Raw genomic sequence first — 26349 nt, 5'->3', positions numbered from 1 at the left:
ACTACCAGTTGGATACCAACTTTTTTTAATTTAATTTTTTTWAATAACCTCTCTCTCGATCAAGGTACATTTCCGAAGGATATGAAAATGGCCAGTCAATCCTTTGCACCAGAAGGGGAGTAAGACCGTCCCTGGGAACTACAGGCCAGTCTCTATCCTCAGTGTCATGACCAAGATCTTGGAGAGAGTGGTTCATGTGCAGCTCTGAGTATGTAAACAAACAATCTKATGTTTGAATTCCAGTCAGGGTTCAGAAAATCATACTCTACTGACTCATGCCCCCTATACTTAAATGACCACATAAGGAAGGAGATTGATAATAGTAACGTATGTGGAATGGTGCTGCTTGACCTCCAGAAGGCTTTTGATACAGTTAATCGTAGCATCCTACTTGCCAAGCTAGAGGCTCTGGGATTGGGCAGTACCACTCTTGAATGGGCTAAGTCCTACTTGTTGGGCGGGAACAAGTGGTTGATGTAAATGGTTTGCCTTCCAGAGGCTAAACCCATAAGCTGTGGCGTGCTATGAAGGATGCTTGCTCATGTCACTTCTTTCTTTATGGAGATGACTCTGCACTTCTGTTGTCTCACAAAAAAAAAAAACACACCGGAGAGTGCAGGAGTCACTAACATCAATGAATGGCTCATAGACAACAAGCTATCTCTGCACCTCAGCAAAACAGAAGCAATTCTGTTCGGGTACAAAATGAAAGTAAGTCCTCAGACATCAGGGTACAGCTACCAAGAGAGGTACTCACAGCCCCAAAACAACAGTTAATTACTTGGGGTGTACACTAGTTGGAAAACTGGAAGYYGTGTACACTAGATGGTTTAGTTKATTATCTAGCTAGCTAGATAGTTATTGTCATGAACTGAAGTTTGATTTCAGTAGGAGACCAACAAGTGGCTAAATCAATCTAGTCATTTTTTTCAGGCTAGTTGCGTTGGTGGTAGCTAGGTACCAAGCCAAAGCTAGCTCGACCAAAAGCTGCTAAAAACATTGATTTTATCTCACYAGGCAAGTCAGTTAAGAACAAATTCTTATTTACAATGACTGCCTACCGGGAAACAGTGGGTTAACTGCCTTGTTCAGGGGCAGAACGACAGATTTTTACCTTATCAGCTCGGGGATTCGATCCAGGAACCTTTCGGTTACTGGCCCAATGCTCTAACCACTAGGCTACCTGCCGCCCCTACCTGTATCAAATCAAGGCACATGCTTCGTTACAACAGGTGTGGGCTAACAGCGAAATTAAATACTTACGMCCCTTATCTTAAATGCAGAGAGGTAGAAAATAGATAAATAATAGATAAGTAAAACACGTAATAATAAAAGTAATAATAGATACACAATGAGTAATGATAACTTGGCTGTATACAAGGGGTTCCTGTACCGAGTCGATGTGCAGGGGTACGAGGTAATCAAAATATCAAAGATTTTTGTGAGTGACTGTCATTCTGCATACTGAAGTCAGCGTAGTAGGGAGACCACTTACCTCTAGTTTCCAAACTGTCGTCAAGGTAGACAAAATGCATGATTATTATTGTGTCTTTTGACTAGCTAGGATGAATCAGGCAGAAGCAGCACAGGATTACAATCCTTTCCCCCCCCTGCCTATGGCATGGTTGCATGTCGGGGAGAATGTTGGACTACCTAGCTATCATTTRTGCTCCTGCTCATTTCAAATGCTCACGCAGACGTTTTACCATTCGGTTGAACAAATAATGGCTRATGACCGACGTGGTATTGTAAACACATCGTGGCCGGTGTGTGTGCTTGTTTGCAGATTATATTTTAAAAAATCACAGCTTTGACAGTGCTACTAACCATAGTGTTGGGGCTTGGCTTGAGGAGGCAAATTCAGCACACACAACATTTTAAAATAATTGTGTTATTATACGCGTCAAATGATGTTAAATAGTGTTATTTGACACTTACATTTTTTTTTACAAGCAAAGACCCAAACAACGTTCCATAGCTAACATGGTTGTGTGCATAGATTTAGAAGCATAACAGGGAAAGGTACTTTTTTTATATTCAGGAGCCTCAGATTGGAWYGGTCTGCCTCTGTCTGTTAAAACTATTCCCACTCTGAGTAGCTTTAAGAGGAAGGTCAAAGCCTGGTTAATAGATAGTGTGCATCTGTGAACAATCCCTCCTAGCCGTTGATGATGACCAAATAGCATCTCTTTGTGTATAACATGTACATATATGTTGTTGTGTTTTTATATGACTAAATAAACCAAATTGACTTGCCATTTTAGCTTCTGTTTTTTTATCCAACCACATATGGGTCTATAAATAATGGAGCCGGTGTGTGACATTGGGGAAAACATTTCAAAATGGTTTGAATGAAAAATAAAAAAGATTTGTATGCAGTTCCACATGTGTACTTAGAGGAATATATGCAAATTGGCCCAGAACTCTACCTACAGTGCCTTCAGAAACTATTCACAACCCTTGACTTTTTCCACATTATGTTGTGTTACAGCCTGAATTGTAAATTGATTAAATATAGATGTTTTTGTCACTGGCCTAAACACAATACCCCTTAATGTCAAAGTGTAATTATGTGTTTAGAATTTTTACAAATTAATTGAAYATGAACAGCTGAAATGTCTATAAATATATGGGTGAGCAATGACCGAGTGGCATAGGCAAGATGCAATAGATGGTATTAGATACAGTATATACATATGAGATAAGTAATGTAAGATATGTAAACAGTGGCATTATTAATGTGACTAGTGATCCATTTATTAAAGTGGCCAATGATTTCAAGTCTGTATGTAGGCAGCAGCCTCACTGTGTTAGTGATGGCTGTTTAACAGTTTGATGGCCTTGAGATAGAAGCTATTTTTCAGTCTCTCGGTCCCAGCTTTGATGCACCTGTACTGACCTCACCTTCTGGATGGTAGCGGGGTGAACAGGCAATGGCTCGGGTGGTTGTTGTCCTTTATGATCTTTTTGGCCTTCCTGTGACATTGGGTGTTGTAGTTTTCCTGGAGGGCAGATAGTTTGCCCTCAGTGATGCGTTGTGAAGACCGCACCACCCTCTGGAGAGCCCTCCGGTTATGGGTGGTGCAGTTGCCATTCCAGGCGGTGATGCAGCCCGACAGGATGCTCTCAATTGTGCATCTGTAAAAGTTTGTGAGGGTTTTAGGTGACAAGCCAAATTTCTTCAGCCTCCTGAGGTTGAAGAGGCGTTGTTGCGCCTTCTCTACCACACTGTCTGTATGGGTGATCCATTTCAGTTTGTCCACCTTCTCCACTGCTGTCCCGTCGATGTGGATTAAGGGGTGCTCCCTCTGCTGTTTCCTGAAGTCCACGATCATCTCCTTTGTTTTGTTGACATTGAGTGAGGTTGTTTTCCTGACACCACACTCCGAGTGCCCTCACCTCCTCCCTATAGGCTGTCTCGTCATTGTTGGTAATCAAGCCTACTACTGTTGTGTCGTCTGCAAACTTGATGATTGAGTTGAAGGCATGCATGGGCTACGCAGTCATGGGTGAACAGGGAGCACAGGAGAGGGCTGAGCACGCACCCTTGTGGGGCCCCAGTGTTGAGGATCAGTGAAGTGAAGATGTTGTTTTCTACKTTCACCACTTGGGGGTGCCCCAATCCAGGACCCAGTTACACAGGGCGGGGTACTATGGTGTTGAATGCTGTGGTCAATGAGTCAATAAGTATTCAACCCCTTTGCTATGGCAAGCCTAAATAAGTAAAAATGTGCTTAAAAAGTCACGTAATAAGTTGCATGGGCTCACTCTGTGTGCAATAATAGTGTTTAACATGATTTTTGAATGCCTACCTTATCTCTGTACCCCACACATACAATTATCTGTAAGGTCCCTCAGTCGAGCAGTGAATTTCAAAAACAGATTCTACTGCAAAGAAATTAACTTAATGTCCTGAATACAAAGTGTTATGTTTGGGGCAAATACAATACAACACATTACTGAGTACCACTAACCATATTTTAAAGCATAGTGGTGGCTGCATTACAGTATGTTGTGGGTATGCTTGTAATAGTTAAGGACTGGGAGTTTTTCAGGATAAAAAAGGAAAGTAATGGAGCTAATCACAGGCAGAATCCTAGAGTTTTCAATTTTTTTCCTAGTTTTCCTAGTTTTCCTGCTGAAAGGTATTTGCTTTGAACCAAATACCTTTCAGCAGGCCAAATCTATAGTGGAGATGCTTACCAAAAAGACACTGAAAGTTCCTGAGTGCCCGAGGTATAGTTTTGACTTAAATCAGCGTGAAAATCTATGGCAAGACTTTAAAATGTTTGTCGAACAATGATCAACAACCAATATGATATAACTTGAAGAGTTTTGAAAATAATAACGGGCAAATATTGTACAATCCAGGTGTGCAAAGCTTTTAGAGATTTACCKAGAAAGACTCAACACTGAAATTGCTGCCAAAGGTGATTCCACAAAGTATTAACTCAGGGGTGTTAATGCTTATGTAAATTAGATGTATCTGTATTTCATTTTCCGTAAATAAAAAAAATTAAAATGGCAAACACGTTTTCACTTTGTCCTTGTTAGCTTTGTGTGTAGACGTGTGAGAGAAGAAAACTCAAATGTAATCCATTTTGAATTCAGGCTGTAACACTACAAAATGTGGAATACCTCAAGGGTTATGAATACTAACATGTATTGGCTCAGGGGTGTAAATGCTTATCTAAATGAGATATGTCAATATTTCATTTTCAATAAACTGCCKAAAAATATTATACCCGAACAAAAATATAAACGCAACATTCAACAATTTCAAAGATTTTACTGAGTTACAGTTCATATAAGGAAATACGTCATTTGAAATAAATTCATTAGGCCCTAATCTATGGATTTCACATGACTGGGAATACAGATACAGAGCATTCAGAAAGTATTCAGACCCCTTCACTTTTTCCACATTTTGTTATGTTACAGTCTTGTTCTAAAATTGATTAAATAGTTTTCCCCCCTCATCAATCTACACACAATATCCCATAACGACAAAGCAAGAACAGGTATTTAGAATTTTTGGGAAAATGCATTTTAGAAAACAACAACTGAAATATCACATTTACCTAAGAGAATGCCAAGAGTGTACAAAGCTGTCATCAAGGCAAAGGGTGGCTTCTTTGAAGAATCTAAAATCAAAAATATATTTTCATTTAACACTTTTTTGGTTACTACATGATTCCAAATGTGTTATTTCATAGTGTTGATGTCTTCAATGTTATTCTACAATGTAGAAAATAGTCAAACTAAAGATAAACCCTTGAATGAGTAGGTGTGTCCAAACTTTTGACTCGTACTGTATATATTTGAAACATTGTATTTATCCTTACTGCTATCAGCCCATAGAAACGCATTGAGTAACGGATTCACAACATGGAACAACAGATAGTCCCCCAAAAAATGCTGACTGCAGGAATGTCCAACAGAGCTGTTGCCAGATAATTGAGTGTTKATTTCTGCCACATCCAACTTCGTTTTATAGAATTTGGCATATATATATATATTCCAACCGGCCTCACAATCTCAGACCACTTGTAACCACGCCACCCCAGGACCTCCACATCTGGCCTCTTCACCTGTGGGATTGTCTGAGGAGGGAGAGGGTGCTGAGGAATATTTCTGTCTGTAATAAAGCCCTTTTTTGGGGAAATCCATAGATTAGGGCCAAATTTCAATTGACTGATTTCCTTCTATGATCTGTAACTCTGTCAAATCTTTGAAATTGTTGCATGTTGGGTTTATGTTTTTGTTCAGTATAATATGCATAATTATTGAAGAACTACGTTAATGACAGGATCATTTAGGTTTTAATTATCAATGTAAAGGTGACTCTTTCAGTTAGAAGCATTACATTTTGCAATCGCATACATTTTGGGGGATTTGTGTGCCCGTTTAAACTGTTTCACCACAAAACATAAGGAGACACGTAGTTACATTGCATTTCTGAGATCTCTATACAAAAAAAACGTCTGACAGTTTGATCCAGGATTCTTACAGGGTTCTTACAAGTATAATGTCTAATTCAACTGCCTAATGCTTAATATATAATAAAACAACGACTTACCCTGCCATAAATGCAAGGACAAAAAAGTGATGTTTTATGTCACACGATTTTGGACAAATCTGTCAACCTTGAAAAAGGTTTAAATATATGTTTTAAATTAACTTGTGAATTTTATTGAATATACAATAGCTGTGATGATGGCCCTTATACATTGTCTTCATAAAGTATTCACACCCCTTGACTTTTTCCACATTCTGTTGTTACAGAGTGGGATTAAAGTGGATTTAATTATTTAGTCTGTAACGTCAAAGTGGAAGAAAAATTATACATATTTTTTTCATTAAATGGAAAATAAACTAATATATTTTGATTAGATAAGTATTCAACCCCATGAGTCAATACATGTCAGAATCACCTTTGGCAGCAATTACAGCTGTGTCTTTCTGGTTAAGTCTCTAAGAGCTTTGCACACCAGGATTGTACAATATTTGACCATTATTCTTTAAAAAATGTGTCAAGCTCGGTCAAGTTGGTTGTTGATCATCGCTAGATGGCCATTTTCAACTCCAGTGTATATTTGGCTTGTTTTAGGTTATTGTCCTGCTGAAAGGTAAATGTGTCTCTCAGTGTCTGTTGAAAGCAAACTGAACCATCTATTCCGTTTATTTTTATCCTAAAAAAATCTCCCTTGTCCTTAACCATAACATGATGCAGCCATCACCATTCCTGAAAATATGAAGAAGAGTGGTACTTGGTGACGTGTTGGTTMGATTTTCCCCAAACACTTTGTATTCAGAAAAAAAAGGTAATTTCGTTGCCACATTTTTTTACAGTAATGCTTTAGTGTTTTATTGCAAACTGATGCAAATTTTGGAATATTTTTGTATTATGCACAGGCTTCCTTCTTGTCATTTATGTTAGTATTTCTGAGTAACTACAACGTTGTTGATCCATCCTCAGTTATATCCTATCACATCCATTAAATTCTGTGACTCTTTTAAAATCACCATTGGCCTCATGGTGAAATCCCTGATCGGTTTCCTTCCTCTCCGACAACTTATTCAGGAAGGGCACCTATATCTTTGTCGTGACTAGGTGTATTGACACACCATCCAAAGTGTAACATTAATAACTGCACCATGATCAAAGGTATATTCAATGTCTGTTTGTTTTTTTACCCATCTACCAATATATGCCTTGTGAACCATAGGAAAACTTCCGTTGTCAATTCAGCTTTACATTTTTTATTAATTTGTAAACATTTCTAAAAACAAAATTCCACTTTGACATTATGGGTTATTGTGTGTAGATCAGTGACATAAAATCTCAATTTAATACATTTTAAATTCTGGCTGTAACACAACAAAATGTGGAAAAATCAATACCCTGTGAAGGCACTGTATCAATATCATTACTGACATAATGATACAAATTTGCTGATTATTATCAATGATTTATTAACAGCTATAACAAGTTGTCCAGTGTAGGAAACCCTCACTGGTACCCTAGTTTATAGAAAGACTCATATGCCAAACTTGCCAATGTTATTTAAGGATCATATAAGGATCACAATGGAAATGAGTTGCATAGTTTTTTGTGATTATCCTCAATGATTCTTAATCAATTGCATTCTTTTTTATATGTACCTTTTTTTAAATGATCAAAAAAAAAAACTCTGTCTCTGTCTCTGTCTCTCTCTCTCTGTCTCTCTCTTCTCTCTTCTCTCTGTCTTTCTCTCTGTCTCTCTCTCTCTCTTCTCTCTTCCATCTGCCCTCTTCTCTCTCTGTCTCTCTCGCTGTCTCTCTCTCTGTCTCTCTCTCTCTCTGTCTCTCTCGCTGTTCTCTCTCTCTCTCTCTCTTCTCCTCTCTCTCTCTCTCTCTCTCTCTCTCTCTCTCTCTCTTCTCTCTCTTCTCTCTCTCTCTCTCTCTCTCTCTCTCTCTCTTCCCCTTCCTCTTCTCTCCTTTTCTTTTTTTTGTTCCCCCCATTTCCCTTCCCCCTTCCCAGATTCTTTTTTTTTTTTTTTTTCCCCCCCCTCCTTTGTTCTTCTTTTTTTTTTTTTTTCTTGTTCCCCCCCCCCCCTTTTCCCTTTTTTTCCCTTTTTTTTCCCCCTTTTCTCCATTTTCCCCCCCCCCCCCACCCCCCCCCGACCCCCACTCGCCACTCCCAACGACACGCCACCCTTTCCCTTTTTTTTTCCGTTCTTCACCCCCCCTTTTTTTTTCCCCCTTTTTTTTTTTTTTTTTTTTTTTTCCCTTTCCTTTCCCGTTTTTTTTTTCACCCCTTTTTTTTCTCCCCATTTTCTAAAATCAAATTACCCTACTATAGTCAGCGTTTAGTTTTCGCTACCCTGCCACCTCCTCTTTGTCGTGATACTCTCGATATGTTTTGGTTCTCTGTCTCTGTTCTCTTCTCTGTCTCTCTGCCCCTATAGACCGGTTTCGTATTGCGTACACGTCTTTTTTCCTTCTTTTTTTTCTTTCTGTTCTCGCTCCTTTCTCTTCTCTCTTCCCACTCCCTTCCTCTCTCTCTCTCCGTCTCTGTCTCTTCTCTCCTCTTCCCTCTTCCCCTTCTCTCTTCTCTCTTCTCTCTTCCCTCTTCCCTCTTCTCTCTTCTCTCTCTGTCTTTGAAGGGTATTAATGCAGGATGATGCTGTGGTGGATTACATACCATACACGTTAAATCATGAGTCTGTGATGAAGCACACAGCCTACACCTCCCTTTGGGTATCTATGCTCCTCTCAGGTTTCTCACTCGGGGCAGGTAGAGCTCATTAGCGCAGTGGAGAGACTGACTGATGTGCCTCTATAGCCTTAGGCTCCATACAGAGGTACTAGACTTTAACCACCTCTGAGAGCTCTCTTGTATCAAGTACCACACCTACCATACATCAGCTCTTTCTCACTCCCTCTCTCTCCATCTCCCCTTCTGTCTCTCCCTCTCCTTCTTTCTTTCTCTCTCCCCTCCACTTCTTTCTTTCTCTCTCTCTCTCTCTTTCTCAATTATTCATTTTTTCGATCCAATACACTTTATTGACATATGCAGGTTAAATTCATTTATTTTCAAAGTACACATATAACAACAATGATTGATCTAACAGTAATAATCATAATAATAATAATAATAGTAGTAGTGGTAATGATATTAACATTAACAGAAATTACAACAACAATAGTAAGGAGAATAGTAATGAATGAAAGTAATAGTAGCAGGATACTTTTAACATGACTGAGAAGCCACATGGCTTGGTATGAAAGCCAAAACAAAACAATATTACATACTACTGTTGCATTTTATTTTTCACTGGCTGTCCCTCAGGTTGTGGCCACATATTTGGCTGCCAAAACTGCACATTTAGGTTTTTCACCCAATAAATATTTGTTTATTTCTTCAAATTTTATAGTTTCAAATTCTTTGTAATGAATGCTAATTTTGTGAAAGAAAGATTATCTTAGGTCTGAGTATTTCTAACAGTGTAATTGGAAATGCAGCTCTCTCTCTCCTCTCAAATCCTCTCTAACCTCTTCTCCTCTCCCTCTCCTTCTCTGCCTCTCCCTCTCCATCAGAATTGTACAGGAATGATTATGGTCAATGATGATGATGGTGGATGATGATGATAATGATGGTGTCATCACCACCGTCTTGAGTGAACGTTCTAATGTCTAACACACCTCGGCTACCTCTCAGAAAGAGCGGAGTCTGCTCAACTGCTTTTCCCTCACTCATATTTTCCATCTGTCTGAAAATGTTTCCTTTCTCCCTATCCCGACCTCTCTCCTCATCGCTCTCAGGCAATCGGACGTGTCATAAAACCTCTATGCCACCTGGGAAGGCGCCGCTCCACATCTCACCGCTCTCTCGTCTCTCTTCTCTCTCTCTCTCTCCCTCCCCTTTTCGTGTTCATCTCTAGCTAATGCTCTCCTGAAGTTTGCTGTTCACCCAAGTGCAGGGAAACTCATCAGGACCTCCATGCCGCAATCACGAGTCAAGATCATAATTGTCGTGAAACAGTGCCGCTCTGTTCTCTGTGCACCTTCCGATAACCACTTCATTATTTTGACTTACCACCAAGTGGAGGGGGGCTTCAGTCTTTTGCCATGATAAAAAAGAGATCCGGGAAGAGATGTAAAAGGGTGATTCTGAATGTTTGTTTATTTTCCAAAAGTTCCCTGGTTCTCATAAATCTTTGTTGGAGTGTTCCTAGAATCAGGAGGGAATAGTTTCCGGAATTTAGCCACTGTATTATGAACCAGACTATGACGCAATCAACAGCACATATGCTATATGTGATGAGTGGCAGTGGAATAATACTCTTTGTACAATGGGTGGGTCCAATCCTGAATGCTGACGGGTTAAAACCGCATTCCAGCCCAGTGTCTATTTCACAAGTTACCACTGGCTAAATCAAATCAAATCAAATATTATCGGTCACATACACATATTGATCAGATGTTATTGCGGGTGTGGTGAAATGCTTGTGTTCCTAGCTCCAACAGTGCAGTAGTATCTAACAGTTCACAACAATGCACAAATCTTAAAGTAAAAGAATGGAATTAGGAAAAATATAAATATTAGGATGACCAATGTRGGTGCGGCATTGACTAAAATACAGTAGAATAGAATACAGTATTTACATATGAGATGAGTAAAGCAGTATGTAAACATTATTAAAGTGACTAGTGTTCCATTATTAAAGTGACCAGCGATTCCATGTCTATGTATATAGTGAAGAAAATATATGGTGTTAAAAAGCCTATTTACTCTGTTCCATCTGACTGCACTGTCCACTGTCTCATCAGCCCAGCCATTCAATTTATAAACTTGATCTCCACCATAAAAAGCATTATCTCCCATTTCTTTAAGACTAGCATTTGGTTTTCAACAGCGGATATTTGTATAAACAGTTTCAGTATTGAAATTTGATCCGATCTCCAACTGTCCCATAATAATGAATGTGTTGGGAGTCCGAAATAGACAGACAGGCAGTTTTCCTCAGCCAGTCGAAATCATGAATCAGCTGGTATGATTTTTATGGATATATACAAATAAATGTCAATAGAAAACATATACAACGAAACAAAATGCAGCTAGTTTGTTCTCTTTCCAGCTTCAGTTTGAAGTGATTGTGTTAGCTGTGTTGTTGGCTAGCTCCTCTGAACAACAGTGTCCTAACGAGAGGGCACATTGTCTATGCCAGGCGAAATCGAGCATCATTAGCACATTGTTATGGATGTATCTAAATAAATGTCACTGGAAAACAGCGTAAACAAATGCAAATGCAGCTACTTTGCTGTTATTCTGGCTGCACTGTTTGAAGTGACTGTACAGTAAGTTAACCGTAGTTGGCTAGCTAGCAAGCAAGGGATAAGAATGTTGACAGCCAGTATGGCATTGGAACATTTAGAACGAACGATTGGGTCGCGTCCATAGATACGGAACAAAAAGACTTAACAACTGTGTCACCTCTCTGGCAACCGAACCGATAGAACGATCGAGTAGCCGGCTTAGGTAGCAACCTTAGACTTGTGTCAAAATCAAAATGACATTTTTCATCAAAATATGTAAGTGATTTGAATATGTTTGTAACCCGTTGAGTACAAGTGACAATGACCTCGAAGCTGACTTTTGGAGGGCATATTGGCACGGTTTGCCACCCGTTCCAATGCATCCTCCATACACCGGCTTCTCGGGCATGATCACTTAACTATGCTTCTATCTGCTCTGAGTAGATATCCGAGATTGGTTCTTGGTAGTGTCTTTAGTTGGTGAGTAGCTCACGAACAATTTTGTGCTTCGACCTTGTCCTTGAAAGCCAATGTTTCTGAGCTTCCATTAGGGAAACACTGCACTGTATTAATGTTCATTCACTGTAATCAATAAATATCGTACGTTACAGCATTGCGATACATCTCTTGACCCRGGCTTATAATTGACATCTGGCGTCACAGACATAATCCATAGATAAAAGTCAGACTTCTGAAGTCATAGACATAAGTCATAAATGGAAGTCACACACTACAGGAGTCACAGACGGAATTCAGAGACGGAGGTCACCGATGACGGAAGTCCTAGACTACTGAAGTCTGACATAAGTCACAGACTGCCACATCACATACCTGAAGTTGCAGACACATGTCAAAATGTGTTAGTCACAGACTACTGAGGTCACTGACAAAGTCACATACTACTAGGGTCACAGACAGAAGTCACAAATGGAGATCACATACCATTTTAGTCATATACTGAGGTATCACACCAGTGGGAACAGTTCATTAGCTAGGGCACATTGTTTAAATAGTAGTGGAAATTATGCCATTTAACGCCTGGGCCCACGTCTAGCACAGGGGAATAGTGACTGAGGGACTGTAGTAAGGAGAGAGGAGATTATACTCACACTTCCTAAAATCAATTTAACTCAACGCTTTAGGAAATACGCTTGAAGTGATAAGGACTGGAGGAGTGGAAGGTTTTTCCTCTAAGAGTTCTAAACCTGACAATTTGTTTTATGCTGTTCTTCTATGTTCCAATCAAGTAGAGTTTTCAGCACATGACTCACACAGCACGCTTTACCTGAAGACATGCTTCACTACTGTACTTAACATACTTTACAGCATGTGCTGTATATACTGTATGGGTCGAATGCATTTAAGTGCACTGTACCACATGAATTTAGATGAGTAAAAACGCCATAACCAGCTGAGACATAAAAGCAATGTTCCCCGTGTAGAGTGCATTACACCCAACCAACAGCAATGATTTATTATTGTGTACGTCTTCCATTGCAAGAGGACAAAGGTCATTCTGATTCATGCACTTTACTGTATATTACTCTGTTCTATTTGGAGACATCACGATTAAGAGTGCACATGTAGGAGGCATTATGTACTCCGTGGGGGGATGTGTCTGTGCGTGTGAGTGTGTGTATGTCTATATACTGTGTGTGTGTGTGCGTGTGTGTGCGTGTGCGCGCGGTATGGTGTGCATGCGTAAGTGAGTGCTTGTGTGTGTGGGAGAAGCAGTCACATTTAACTAGGAGGGATGTGTGTGTACGTGCGTGCGTGTGCATGTGTGCTGTGCGTCAGCGAGGTTTACCCTTAGGACTCCAGCTCTGCTGAACAACTGCCGGCTCATCTCTCCCATCTATTATTAACACACCCATTTACCAGCTCTTTGTTCTCGCTACACTTCGTCTCGGTGCGTGCGTGTGTTTGTGCCTGCGTTAGTGCGTGCGTGTGTTTGTAAGTGTGTGTGTTTGTGCCTGCGTTAGTGCGTGCGTGTGTGTGTAAGTGTGTGTGTTTGTGCCTGCGTTAGTGCGTGCGTGTTTGTGTGTGTGTGTGTGTGTGCGTGTGTGTGTTTCTGAGGAAAGCACACACACACATGCACACTGATGAACTTTTGTTACCTCCCTCTTCTAAGTTTCTTATTCAATCAAGTGAACAAGACAACAATATGCAATCAATAACAGGGGAAACAACCTGTAATTTATTCTGACACACTTAAGAAAAGCCATAAGAAAGGAGGAACGCTTCATCCTTACCTTTACCAATGTGTGCAATGATCCAGATCCAGACTTTTTTTAAATTGAGTCTTCTAATATAACAATAGAATAGCGGGGAGGCTTATGCTGCCTACAAATGCTCCTAGGAATATTGTATTTCTCATTTGTGAAGTCGTAAATACAACATAATTGTGCTTTTGAAGTTGGAATGATTCTTCAACCAATGAGGATTTAGCTAGCTGGGTGAGCTAGCTAACATTGCTAAAAACAAAGTTAGCTAGCTTGCTAATATCGGCAAGATGTTCTAACTAGCTACATTACCCACATTGTAAAAATGTGATATTGTCAAAAATGTACTTTGTTTGAAACAGTGATGGGTCAGTGACGAACATGAAATCAGATTTCCCCACTCGTAATTCTGACTCGGAGGGTCATGCAGGCGGTTATTTCTGAACCTGAATTCCCACATTTCTGACTGCACTTGAAGGCAACACACAGTGATGAGTCGACACTGTCATGAGTATGTTGGTTAGAGAGTGGCTCATGCATTCCAAAGGATTCTTCTCAAGAACTGATTTCAATTCATTGGAGGGGTCGATTAAACTGTGCATACCAGTGGACACTTTCTAAGGACAGATATTCCGATCGGACATTCCGATTGGTTGGAGGAGCGTCTGACGCATTCCAAGGGACATTGTTTTTAGGAAAGGACATTCCAATTGGTTTGAGTAACCAGTGGATTCCTAATGACACAAGTTAACCCAGCATTCTTTTTAGTTGGTGCACACTGGTCTCATAGGCTAGACGTAACATAGTAAAAAATCCAGGACTCCCAAATCAGTATGATATGTTACGTTTGTTAGGGTTACATAAGACAGAAGATTACATGAGGCAAATATGAAAGGAGGGTGGTTGGTTAGGGTGGATGGCTGGACGCATAACATGAACGTAGCAACTTTGAAAGTACTTACTACTTTTTAGCTACATTGCAACTACCTAGCATGTTAGCTAACCCTTCCCCTAACCTTAACCCTTTAACCTAACTCCTAACCCAAACCTTAACCCCTAACCCCAGCCCATAGCCACCTAGCTGATGTTAGCGTTAGCCATCAAGCCACCTAACTAACATTAACAACAACAAATTGGAATTCGTTACATATTATACGTTTTAAAAATTCGTAACATATTGTACGAATTGCAATTCATAAAATATCATAAAAATTGTAATTCGTAGCATATCTTATCATACAAAAACCAGCTTCAATCAGCTGTACAACGTTTTTCAGTCTGGCTTCCGGCCCTTGCACAGCGCTGAAACGGCTCGTGGGAAAGTTACCAATGACCTACTAATGACTGCAGAATCTGGATCACCTAACCTCCTCCTCCTCCTAGATCTCAGTGCTGCTTTTGAAACTGTTGACCACAACATCCTCCTGAGGCATCTCAGAGAGCACATTGCAGTTTCTGGAACTGCTCTCAACTGGTTCTACTCCTACCTCTCCAATAGGAAGCAGTACATCACGATTGGAGCGTCAAGATCAGAGGAGTCTACAATCACATGCAGTGTCCCACAGGGGTCAGTGTTGGGCCCTATTATGTTCCTAATCTACATGCTCCCTCTCGGCCAAATCCTCAGAGACTATAACATCAACTTCCACTGCTGCGCTGGCAATACCCAAGTATATATTAACCTCTCTTGGGTACGTGAGACGTTAGCGTCCCACCTCTTCAACAGCCAGTGAAACTGCTGGGCGCCAAATTCAAATACAGAAATACTCATTATAAAAATTCAGAAAACAAAACATATTTTACATAGGTTTAAAGATTAACTTCTTGTGAATCCAACCACGGTGTCAGATTTWAAAAAACTACTTTACGGCGAAAGCATACCTTACAATTATTTGAGAACATAGCCCAGCAGACAAATCATTACAAACAGTAACCAGCCAAGTAGAAGAGTTACACAAGTCAGAAATGGAGAAAATGAATCCCTTACATTTGATGATCTTCATATGGTTGCACTCAGCAGACATTCATTTACTCAATAAATGTTCCTTTTGTTTGATAAAGTCTCTTTATATCTAAAAACCTCAGTTTTGTTTGCACGTTTTCTTCAGTAARCCACAGGCTCAAATGCAGTCAAAACAGGCAGACAAAAAATCCAAATTGTATCCGTAAAGTTCATAGAAACATGTCAAACGATGTTCATATTCAATCCTCAGGTTGTTTTTAGCCTAAATAATCGATAATATTTCAACCGGACAATAACGTCATCAAAGGTAAACAAGAAAGGCACTCTCTCGGTCTCGTCCATGAAAAAGCTCTGTGACACATTCAGACTGCTCTTACCTCCTAATTTTTCAGAATACAAGCCTGAAACAATTTCTAAAGACTGTTGACATCTAGTGGAAGGCATAGGAACTGCAATTTGAGTCCTAAGTCAATGGATACTGTAATGGCATTGAATAGAAAACTACAAAACCAAAAAAGAAACTACTTCCCGAATGAATTTTTCTCAGGTTTTCGCCTGACAAATCAGTTATGTTATACTCACAGACACTATTTTAACAGTTTTGGAAACGTTAGAGTGTTTTCTATCCAAATCTACCAGTTTATATGCATATCATATATTCTGGGCCCGAGAAGCAGGCAGTTTAATTTGGGCATGCTTTTCATCCAAAATTCTGAATGCTGCCCCCTATCAGCGCTAGCAAAACTTGACAGCTGCCTAGATGACATCAGGGCATGGATGAAAGCAAACTTCCTTCAGCTGAACAGCAGCAAGACTGAGGCTATGCTTATTGGGACATCCAAGCAGGTCATCTGCTCTACCATTGACAGTCAAGCCTAAGGTGAATCATGGTGGTGGCACCATCATGCTGTGGGAATGTAACAAAATGTGAAAAAAGTCGGAATACTTTCCGAATGCACTGTATATGTTTTTGCCAATGTAGAGTTTTGCGATAACACAAATGAAAAACGCGATACAGATTTAATGTTGATATTATTTTATTAGTCAATTGTAATTTGTAACATATCATATGAAATGGATGATGGACATCCACAAACTAATACATACCATACCATACCAAACACAACATATCATACTAATTTGAGTGTCCCAGATGTTTGTTTCCTATGTCACGTCTAGTCCAGGTTGGTTGGAGAATGGCTGATGCCTTTTCCTTCCTACCACCTCTCTTACCATCCCAATGTACGTTTGTCGAAACCGTACATTCCTATTGGCACTATGGTGACCAATTCATTTTTATAGGTATTATTTTGGTTTGAGAGGGATCAGTGCCTTCCCATGGGCCGTAGAAAAGTCATTTAATAGAAAAGTCATTTCTTAAAAAGTCCAGTTATAACTTCTGCACATCTGTAGTAAACAGCATGCATATGTGATGCACACAACACAAATGAGTGCTGCGGTATTCCAAACTTGTTTTACATTACTGTTACTATTACTATTCATGTTTCAGTTGTTTTTTGGGCTAGATCGCTTCAATCTTGCACACTTAACTTGTCACCCGTAAAGGTCATGACTAACACGGGGACATGTTAGCCATGTTTTAGGCATGTACGTGGCCCTGAGCTAAGGTCAGCAGACAGAAAGTCATGAATTGACACACACACCTATTAACTTTCTCTCTTTCTAATTTGTTTCTCTTTTTTCCCAGTCCCTCTCAATCACCTCTTTGTTTCCCCAGTCTCATACCATGACCTCCTGTTGTCTTCATTAGCATTGAACATTTTTTGTCGTTTAGCAAACACACTTATCCAGAGCAACTTACAATTAGTACATTCATCTTACGATCGCTAGATGAGACAACAACCCTTTAATAGTATCAAGTACATTTTCCCTCAACAAAGTATTTATCAGCAAAGTCAGTGCTAGTAGGAAAATACAAGAGAGATCTTGGAATCTCTCTCTCGCTGTCTCTCTCTCTCGCTGTCCTCTCCTCTCTCTCTCTCTCTGCTGTCTCTCTCTTCTTCTCTCTCTCTCTCTTCTCTCTCTCTCGTCTCTCTCTCTCTCTCTCTCTCGCTCTCTCTCTCTCTCGCTCTCTCTCTCTCTCTCGCTGTCTCTCTCTCTCGCTCTCTCTCTCTCTCGCTGCCTCTCTCACTCTCTCTCTCGCTCTCTCTCTCTCTGCTTCTCCTTTTTTAATTTAAGCAGCCCTAAGCAGCTTGTTCCTCTCTCACCTTCACCAGTTGGTTCAGCGCTACCTGATTAGGCAAATGGAGGACAGGCCCTCTTTTTTTCCCACTCTTCTCCTTTTCTAATTTCCTCTCTCTCTTTCCTTTGTCTATATTTCGCCTCTGCCCTTTACTTTGCCTGTCCTACACAATTAGGAGAAAAGGGTGCTATCTAGAACCTAAAAGGGTTCTTCGGCTGGCATAGGAGAAACCATTGAAGAACCCTTTTTGGTTCCGGATAGAACCCTTTTGGTTCCAGGTATAACCCTATTGGGTTCCATGTAAAACCCTTTCCACCAAGAGTTCTACATGGAACCCAAAGGGTTTTGGAACCCTTTTTTTATATGAGTGTACGCCCTTCCTTCCTTCCCTGTCATCTCCTTACTCCTCCCCAATCTTCCCTACCGCCTGTCTCCCATTTTCCCTTTACTCAAAATGTCCTACTCCCTCCCCTGTCATCGTCCTCTCCCCTCATCCCTCTCCTCCCCCCAGTCTCTCATCAGGTATGTGTGATGAGGTGCAGCCTCATGGGACAGATCTGCCACATTCCCTGGGAGAGAAAGGCACACAGTCACTTTGTCTCATCCATATTCATAACACACACAAAACTCTCACACACACACACACACAACACACACACACAGCTTAGTGGATCTTTAAGTAGTGTAATGTGTCAGTTAGGGACACCTGGAAAGTCCCTAGGAAGGGGTGAAAGGGTCAGGGGGATAGTAAAGTCACTCCTGTGGATGGAATTTAATTGCAACAAGGGAGATGGTCAGATACCCTAGTTGTAAATTGTAATTTTTCCAGTTACACTCTGGGTTTGAGGAAATGCAAAGCCGTTAAAACCTTAGCTATGATTTTAGGAGGGAGATAAAGGTGCATTTTCTCGCGGTGGAGGAGGACGACCCATTTCCCAGGTTCTCAGGCGTGTGATAGAAGTAGAGAAGTGTGTGATTATTTGTGCTACAGAAATTACTCAAAGGAACATCCCTTCTTCTTCTCTCCCTCTTTTCTCCCCCCTCTCCCCTCTCCTCTTCACTCTCTCCTCTAAACACAAGTAAAATCTTTTAGAACAGGAGAGCACTTTAGCGTGGGTCTTTTATCTGCATCCCAAATGGTACCCTATTCCCTACATAGTGCACAACAGAGCCCTGTGGGGCTTGTTTCAAAGTAGTGCATTAAATAGGGAGTAGGGTGCCATTTGGGATGCGACCCTTAGTAAAAGCTAATGTCCATTGGGATGCAGAATTAGTAAAAGCTTATGTCCATACTCTCACCCTCTTACTTAGACATAGGTAACGCCTTCCATCCACCCTCTCAACTTCCATCCACCCTCTCTACCATTTCAAGACAGAGGTAACAGCATTTGTCCTTTCGTTCACCCTCCCTCCACTAGTCTTTCTCTGTTCTCACCTCCTTACCTCCATTATACATGGGTAACACCAGCCCTCATATCCTCGCCCCTCCCTTAGGCATGTAGCCTAATGTCCTTTCTCTGACCCTAACTCTCCCGTTCACAGTTAACATAATTGATCCCATTCTCTCACCCTATTTACACCTCCATTAGATACAGGTAGCACCACCTGTCCACCCTCTAGCCCTACCTCTTTTAGAAGTACAGTAACACCTCCTCTCACCCTACTGTACTTCACTAAATACACGTCTCCTTTCCACCTACCTGATTTAGATATCGAGCCCAATGTCCTCACTTTCAGACACAGGTAACACTGTTTTTAAGAGGCAGAAGACTAGAGGAAGTGTATAAGCGAGATAAATAGAGGAAGGAAAGGAAACAAAGAGAGGAAGCCTCTCAAGACTATTGGAACGCAGCACAACGCTCTAATAATGGCAACGGGGCGGCATAATGACACAGAGAGGCCCCAGTAAATAAGGTCACGGCGAGCCACAGATTTACAACACGCTCCCGTTTTGAAGCCGATTTTAATCATACTGGCGGGATTACAGCCGCTCGTAAAGCCAAGCAGTCAGCCTCATTGTTAACCTTCCGATTGCTTTCAGAGCAGTAAATATGGCCGTCGAGGCCTTGCCAGATGCTTTATGGGAGAAGGGGGCGGAGCCCGCCACATCCAGCGCCCATCCTTGGCGTGATGGATAACAGAGAGGATGGAGCGGCTCGTAAATAAACGTATGGTTCCCAGACAGAACGCAGACGGAATAGACTGACTGGACATTGATGTGGAGATCTGGGTCCTACGGTCCTTTAATCTGTGATAGAATATAATAGAATACAGTACACAGTTACACTTTGTAATTCACTAGGTGATTCAACACAAACCTAACACAAGAAAACAAYAACATCAGCTTACTTTTGTTCCTACCCCCCCAGGACAATCGCTAACTTATGTTCCTACACCTTTCCCACAAACTAATGAAATGTTAGTGTTTGTGGATGTATTAATGTCTTATTGGTTTATTTATGTAGAGCTATTACAGTGGTGGCCTAAACTTGACCTAAACGTCTGAATGAAAGGAATGAATGAACAAGTGCCTCCATATAGAGCTGGGTTTTGTTATCGATCAGCTGATTGGCTTGTTGGTCAAGTGGAAGTCGAGTTCCCATGAGGCATTTGGCACAGAGGTTCTACAGTACGTAGCCTAGCCTTCAGTGTGTGCGTGACACAGGGTTTGCTTTGTGCCATTTTCCACAAGTGTGTCATCAAGCCCATTTAGGGGCTCTGGGTTTGTTCAGTCTTCTGTGATTTGAAGTGAAGCACTTGTTTAGTTGCCAAGGCAAGGCTAGAAGCTATTATGGCCAGTCCATTCCCCCATTGTGGCTAAATCATATAACATTTATTTAAAATGGGACTTTCCTCAAGTGTTCCTTCAGCCATGCAACCAAAATAGGGCTCAGGGTCCATCTAGACATCTGTGATTTAGATTCAGTATAACAGTGATTTTGTAGCATACTGGCCTTGTTTAAAAAAGTACAAGGCTGTACCCGTAGAGTTATTGTACCGCTGGGTCTTCCTACCTCTGGTTTATGGAGGTGTTAGTGACACTGCCAAATTCCTCCCCAGGCAGTTGTAAAGATTTCTTCTCCATATTACATGCAAAACCTTAAGTAGGCGAGCTCTCCTCATAGACAGAAAGGGACAGAAAGACAGAGAGAGGGTGTGGGAGAGAATGAGGGAGCGAGTTGATACACATTTCTTCTCCATATTACAAACGTGCAACACCGTCAGTAGGTGAGCTCTCCTCAAGAGACAGAGAGGGAGCGAGAGTGAGGAAGATAATGAAGATTTATCATCCATATGAAATATAACAACTTCAGTCTATGCAGAGGCATAGTGAGTGAAAGAGAGATAGAGCTACAGATGCAGGGAGAGAAAGAGTTGACAAAGATTTCTACTTCATATTACACTGAACAAAAATATTAATGTAACATGTGAAGTGTTGGTCTCATGTTTCATGAGCCGAAATAGAAGATCCCAGACATTTTCTAAATGCACAGAAAGCTTATTTCTCTCAAATGCTTAAATTAGTTTTCATCCCTGTTAGTGACAATTTCTCCATCCAGCTGACAGGTGTGGCATATCAAAAAGCTGATTAATCAGCATGGTCATTACACAGGTGCACCTTGTGCTGGGGATAGTAGGCCACTCTAAAATGTGAAGTTTTGTCACACAAATTTTGAGGGAGCATGCAATTGGAATGCCGACTGCAGTAATGTCCACCAGAGCTGTTGCCAAATAGTTCTAGGTTTAGAGACATTGGCAGTACGTCCAACTGGCCTCACAATGTCAGACCACGTGCATGGTGTCTTGTGGGCGAGCCATTGCTGATGTCAACGTTGTGAACAAGAGTACCCCATGGTGGCAGTGGAGTTATGGTATGGGCAGACATAAGCTACGGACAATGAACACAATTGCATTTTATCAATGGCAATTTGAATGCACAGAGATACCGTGACAAGATCCTGAGTCCCTTCATCTGCCGCCATCACCTCATGTTTCAGCATGGTAATTCAAGCCCCAAGTCGCAAGGATCTGTACACAATCCCTGGAAACTGAAAATGTTCCAGTTCTTCTATGGCCTGCATACTCACCAGAAATGTCACCCATTGAGCACGTTTGGGCTGCTCTGGATCAACGTGTACGACAGCATGGTCCAGTTCCCACCAATATCCAGCAACTTCACACAGACATTGAAGAGGAGTGGGACAACAGTCTACAGGCCACAATCAACAGCCTAATCAACTCTATGCGAAGGAGATGTGTCGCACTGCATGAGCCAAATGGTGGTCAGTCCAGATACTGACTGGTTTTCTGATCCAGGCCCCAACCTTTTTTTTAAGGTGTCTGTGATGCATATCTGTATACCCAGTCATGTTAAATCCATAGATTAGGGCCTAATTAATTTTATTACAATTGACTGATTTCCTTAGATGAACAGTAACTCAGTAAAATCTTTGAAAATGTTGCATGTTGCGTTTATTTGTGACCCGATTCAGGAAACTAGGCGTATATCGCAGATCATGAACTTTCATGTGAGAACGTGTTCTCAATTTGCCTACCTGGTTGAATAAAGGTTAAATAAATAAATAAAAATGTGCCTTAATATCAAACTCGAATGCCATCTGTAAATACGAATGAAATGGTTAAATTACGAGGCTTGTTGGTTTAGCCACAGAGAAAGTGAGCAACCTTCCCGCTAACCATGATTGGCTGAGATAATGAGTGGGCTGGACATGCCGAGAGATGAGTTCGGATTGGCCTTTCTACTGCAGTTTTTTTTAAAGATATAATGTTATAATGCCATGGATAACTGCAAATATGTTGCTACTGCTCGCAATAACATTGCTGCCCTGAATTTATCAGGCGCTATCGACAAAGGTGGGAAAAAGTTGTGATGGACTACTTTCTGAACGAGGAATGCTGGCTCTCTCACTCTGAAAATAASACGTTTTGAAATCAGTGGAACACAACGGGCCAAACAAGCTGTGCAAACTAAATGGAAACAACACAGGATCTCTGATAAAAGGGGTTGCAGTCTGCTGTGAAGKTTTCATCCATGTCTACAGGTAAGAATCTAGCTACAGATTCAGATATTATACATTTCTAATTTTGTCAGAAAGCAGTTTTCATTGCAAGCTAATGCTTGCTGTTAGCTAGCCAGTTGGAGTTCGATGGCTGGCTTGCTAACTAACATTTAACCTAACGTTATTTGGTTAACTTTAGCTTGCTATGACAATCGGTTGGTATTGCTAGTAACGTTACTCTATGGATTGGGATTATAGTTCATTTTTTAGCTAGCTAACGTCAACGTGACCTGTGTAAACAAAAGATCCCAAGTTAAAGCTTGCTGTTAGCTAGCTAACGTTAGCTGAGGTTAGGTGGCTGGCTTGCTAGCTAACATTAACTTATGTGTATGACGCGTGTGTAATGTTAGTGATGTTTTCTCAGAATGCCATTTTGCATTGCTAGTTATAGCCTAATGTTAGCTAGCTAACTAGCTAACATTGATATTAACACTGATATTGATATTAACACTGATATTGCTACTATTGGTTAACTCTAGCCATGACGATCGGTTTGTACTGCTAGTTAAAGCTTCCTGCTAGCTAGCCAGCCGACGTTAGATGGCTGGCTAGCTACAGTAGCTAACATTACCTGTATGAACTGTGTGTAGTGARGTTATCTCAGAATGCCATTTCGCATCTATTGTATAAGAATGCTAAAATATTTGTATCTGGAATTTCTTTCAGCATCAATCAGTAGAACACACCTGACTCTAAGCCACCAGTCATACAGTCATCAAAAAGAGAGCTGGCTCTGGCAAGCAAAGGCAGCAGCGCAGTCATCAACTACATGCACCATTTCTTCACCAACTACCGAGTTGGGAAAACAGCTGTGGACCTGAATTGTGATAACTGCAGTAGCCAAAACAAGAACAAGTTTGTGCTCTGTTATCGTGCCTGGTGGACCACCAGAATCTGGACKTTCACTTCCTGATCACAGGCCACACCAAGTTTGCCCCCGACTGGTGCTTCGGCCTCATCAAGCAGCGCTTCAGAAAGACCAGAGTGAACACTTTGTCTGAGATTGCTGGTGTTGTGAAGGACAGCACTGTGACAGGGGTCAACATTCCACAGCTGGTTGGACTGGAGGATGGTACGGTGCTGGTGGAAAGCTACGGCTGGCAACAACACCTTACTCTGTACTCCAGGCTTCTGCCACAGATCAAGCAGTATCAGCACTTCAGGTTAAAAATTATTTTTCATTGTATGAGGTTATTCTTATCTAAACTTGGGAGGTGAATTGATGTTTGTGCAGGGTTGTAATGTTTTCCAATTTTTTTGTTAAATGCTTGTTTTACAGCTTTGATGCTCTGGAACCTGGTGTTGTTGTCGCCAAGGAGTGTTCAGACTGTCGGGATCAGGTTTCAGCTGCTGCGCAACGCTGACATCCTTCCTCCCATAGATGGTCTGCCTGTACAAGCACCACCTGGACTGGACACAGCTAGACAAACTATATTTTTGACAAGATCAGGGAAGAGACTATGGACATCACATGCCCTGTACCAAAGTCAAGGACAGGACAGAAGCAGGCTCTCCGAATATAGATTCTCTTTGTTCATGCGTGGTTTGGACGGACCAGTCATGAGCTCTATCTGTAGTGCCTCAATTCACATGACTCTCTCCTAACACACACGCCATATGTTGCTGATACTATTGTTTACCCCGCTCCTCAGCCACTTTACCCCCTGATTGTATGCATATAACTACCTCGTATACATACTGTATATTGTATTCATATTGACACTATCTTTTTCTGATATTGCTACTATGCAAGTAACCATTTGGCTGGATCATTTACACCTTCTGTAGAGACCCATCCACTTAGCAAGACTTAGCAAAATATTGATATATAAAATCAATATTGATGTGTGGTCGTAACATGATTTTGTGACATACCACAACAATATCTTGTGACTGTATCAAGTGTCCACCACATAAATATATGGCGCATGCATCAGTTTATGTACTGTAAAAAAAACTCACTCAGGTTTCAACTCAGGTTGCATGGCCTTATTTTAGGTATGGAATACTATGTGATAAGTGCATGTGTAACAGTGTATATAAAGTATGCTAATGTAGTGGTGTGAAGGTATTTGGGCAGTGGTGTAAAGTACTTAAGTACAAATACTTTAAAGTACTACTTAAGTAGTTTTTTGTGGTATCTGTACATTACTTTCCTATTTAACTTTTACTTCGCTACATTCCTATAGAAAATACTGTACCTTTTACTCCACACATGTTTCCTGACACCCAAAAGTACTCATTACATTTTGACAGGAAAATGGTCTTATTCACACACTTGCCAAGAGTACATCCCTGGTCATGCCTACTGCATCTGATCTGGCAGACTCACTAAACACAAATTATTCGTTTGTAAATTATGTCTGAGTGTTGGAGTGTGCCCCTGGATCTCGATCAAGAACAATAATGAAATTGTGAAATCTGATTTGCTTATTATAAGGAATTTGAAATGGTTTATATTATTCTACTTTTACTTTTGATACTTAAAAAGTACATTGGGCCCTGGCTATCCGTCAAATAATAAAWAAAMAAAAAAATACAATTATGCCGTCTAGTTTGCTTATATAAGGAATTTGAAATGATTTATACTTTTACTCAAGTATGATAAATTAGTACTTTTCCACCACTGGATGTGGCTGGGGGTTATAGCATTTCTTTCACATGACCCATCAATTTAGACAAGTGTGTCTGGGTAAGCTTCATCTAATATTTATAAAATATTTTTATCTGGACACTTTGTTTACCTGGAATTMTTCCTTYTTGTAGGCTACTACTTTTAGTATTCATCTTTACTACACTACTCACTGTTTAGCACATGACCTCACATGTGAATCCTTAAKGAGATGGGTGGGGCTGGCTTAAGAGGGTGTGAACAATGCTGAATGGGTGTAGACAAAGGAGAGCTCTCCAGTAGGTACCAAATCATTCAAAGGCCATTTTCTCAAAAGTGAGTTTACAAGTTAATCAACTTTCAAAGTAGAAATACTTTCCCATTGTTCCTCAAAAATGCTGTGTATGACATTCCATTTTGTAGCTCTGAGTTTCTGACGTAAAAAAAAAAACATTTCAAATTTTGCTACCTAAGACCGAATCCACATTTGTGTTCAGTATAGATACACCAAAGTGTCTAAAGGTTCCCTGGAGGGCTTACTGAACACGTTCTTAGCCCCACTCACCACCTCTGTAGGTCGGGCTCTCAATCTATTCAACACAAGTGTTATAAAGCCCAGCTGAAGGTCTAACAACAACAATGTTGGTTTTTGTAAGATCCATTCAAAAAGTGGAGCATCAGAATTCTAGTGTGCTGTTTTATCTTGGCTGTGGGATGCGTAACTGACAAAGGCTGAGTCAAATGGAGAAAAGGAATAGCCACCATTTTGCAAGACAAAAAAAAATGATTTTGGGTTGTCGATGATATTCAAGGCATTCTTCATGGCATTATTATTAGTTAAAATTCTAACTTTTAATTCTAGAATAATTTCTAGAAATACATCCAATACTAATTTGACTGCTTCATACAGTATGTCAATCAATTTGCCACAGACACAACTCTGGCTGTTGTTGTGTGGTCAGTAAAGC

At 40.7% G+C, this 26349-nt stretch overlaps 1 protein-coding gene across 1 annotated transcript in view; it reads left to right on the top strand.

The window, feature by feature from the left end:
* Positions 1-26349, top strand: part of b4galnt4a (beta-1,4-N-acetyl-galactosaminyl transferase 4a) — a 431216-nt gene that overhangs the window by 144628 nt on the left and 260239 nt on the right. The window lies entirely within an intron of this gene.

The sequence above is a fragment of the Salvelinus sp. IW2-2015 genome, linkage group LG4q.1:29 (genome assembly GCF_002910315.2).
Source record: "Salvelinus sp. IW2-2015 linkage group LG4q.1:29, ASM291031v2, whole genome shotgun sequence".
Taxonomy (NCBI): Eukaryota; Metazoa; Chordata; class Actinopteri; order Salmoniformes; family Salmonidae; genus Salvelinus; species Salvelinus sp. IW2-2015.
This window is presented reverse-complemented; position numbering and strand designations above follow the sequence as displayed.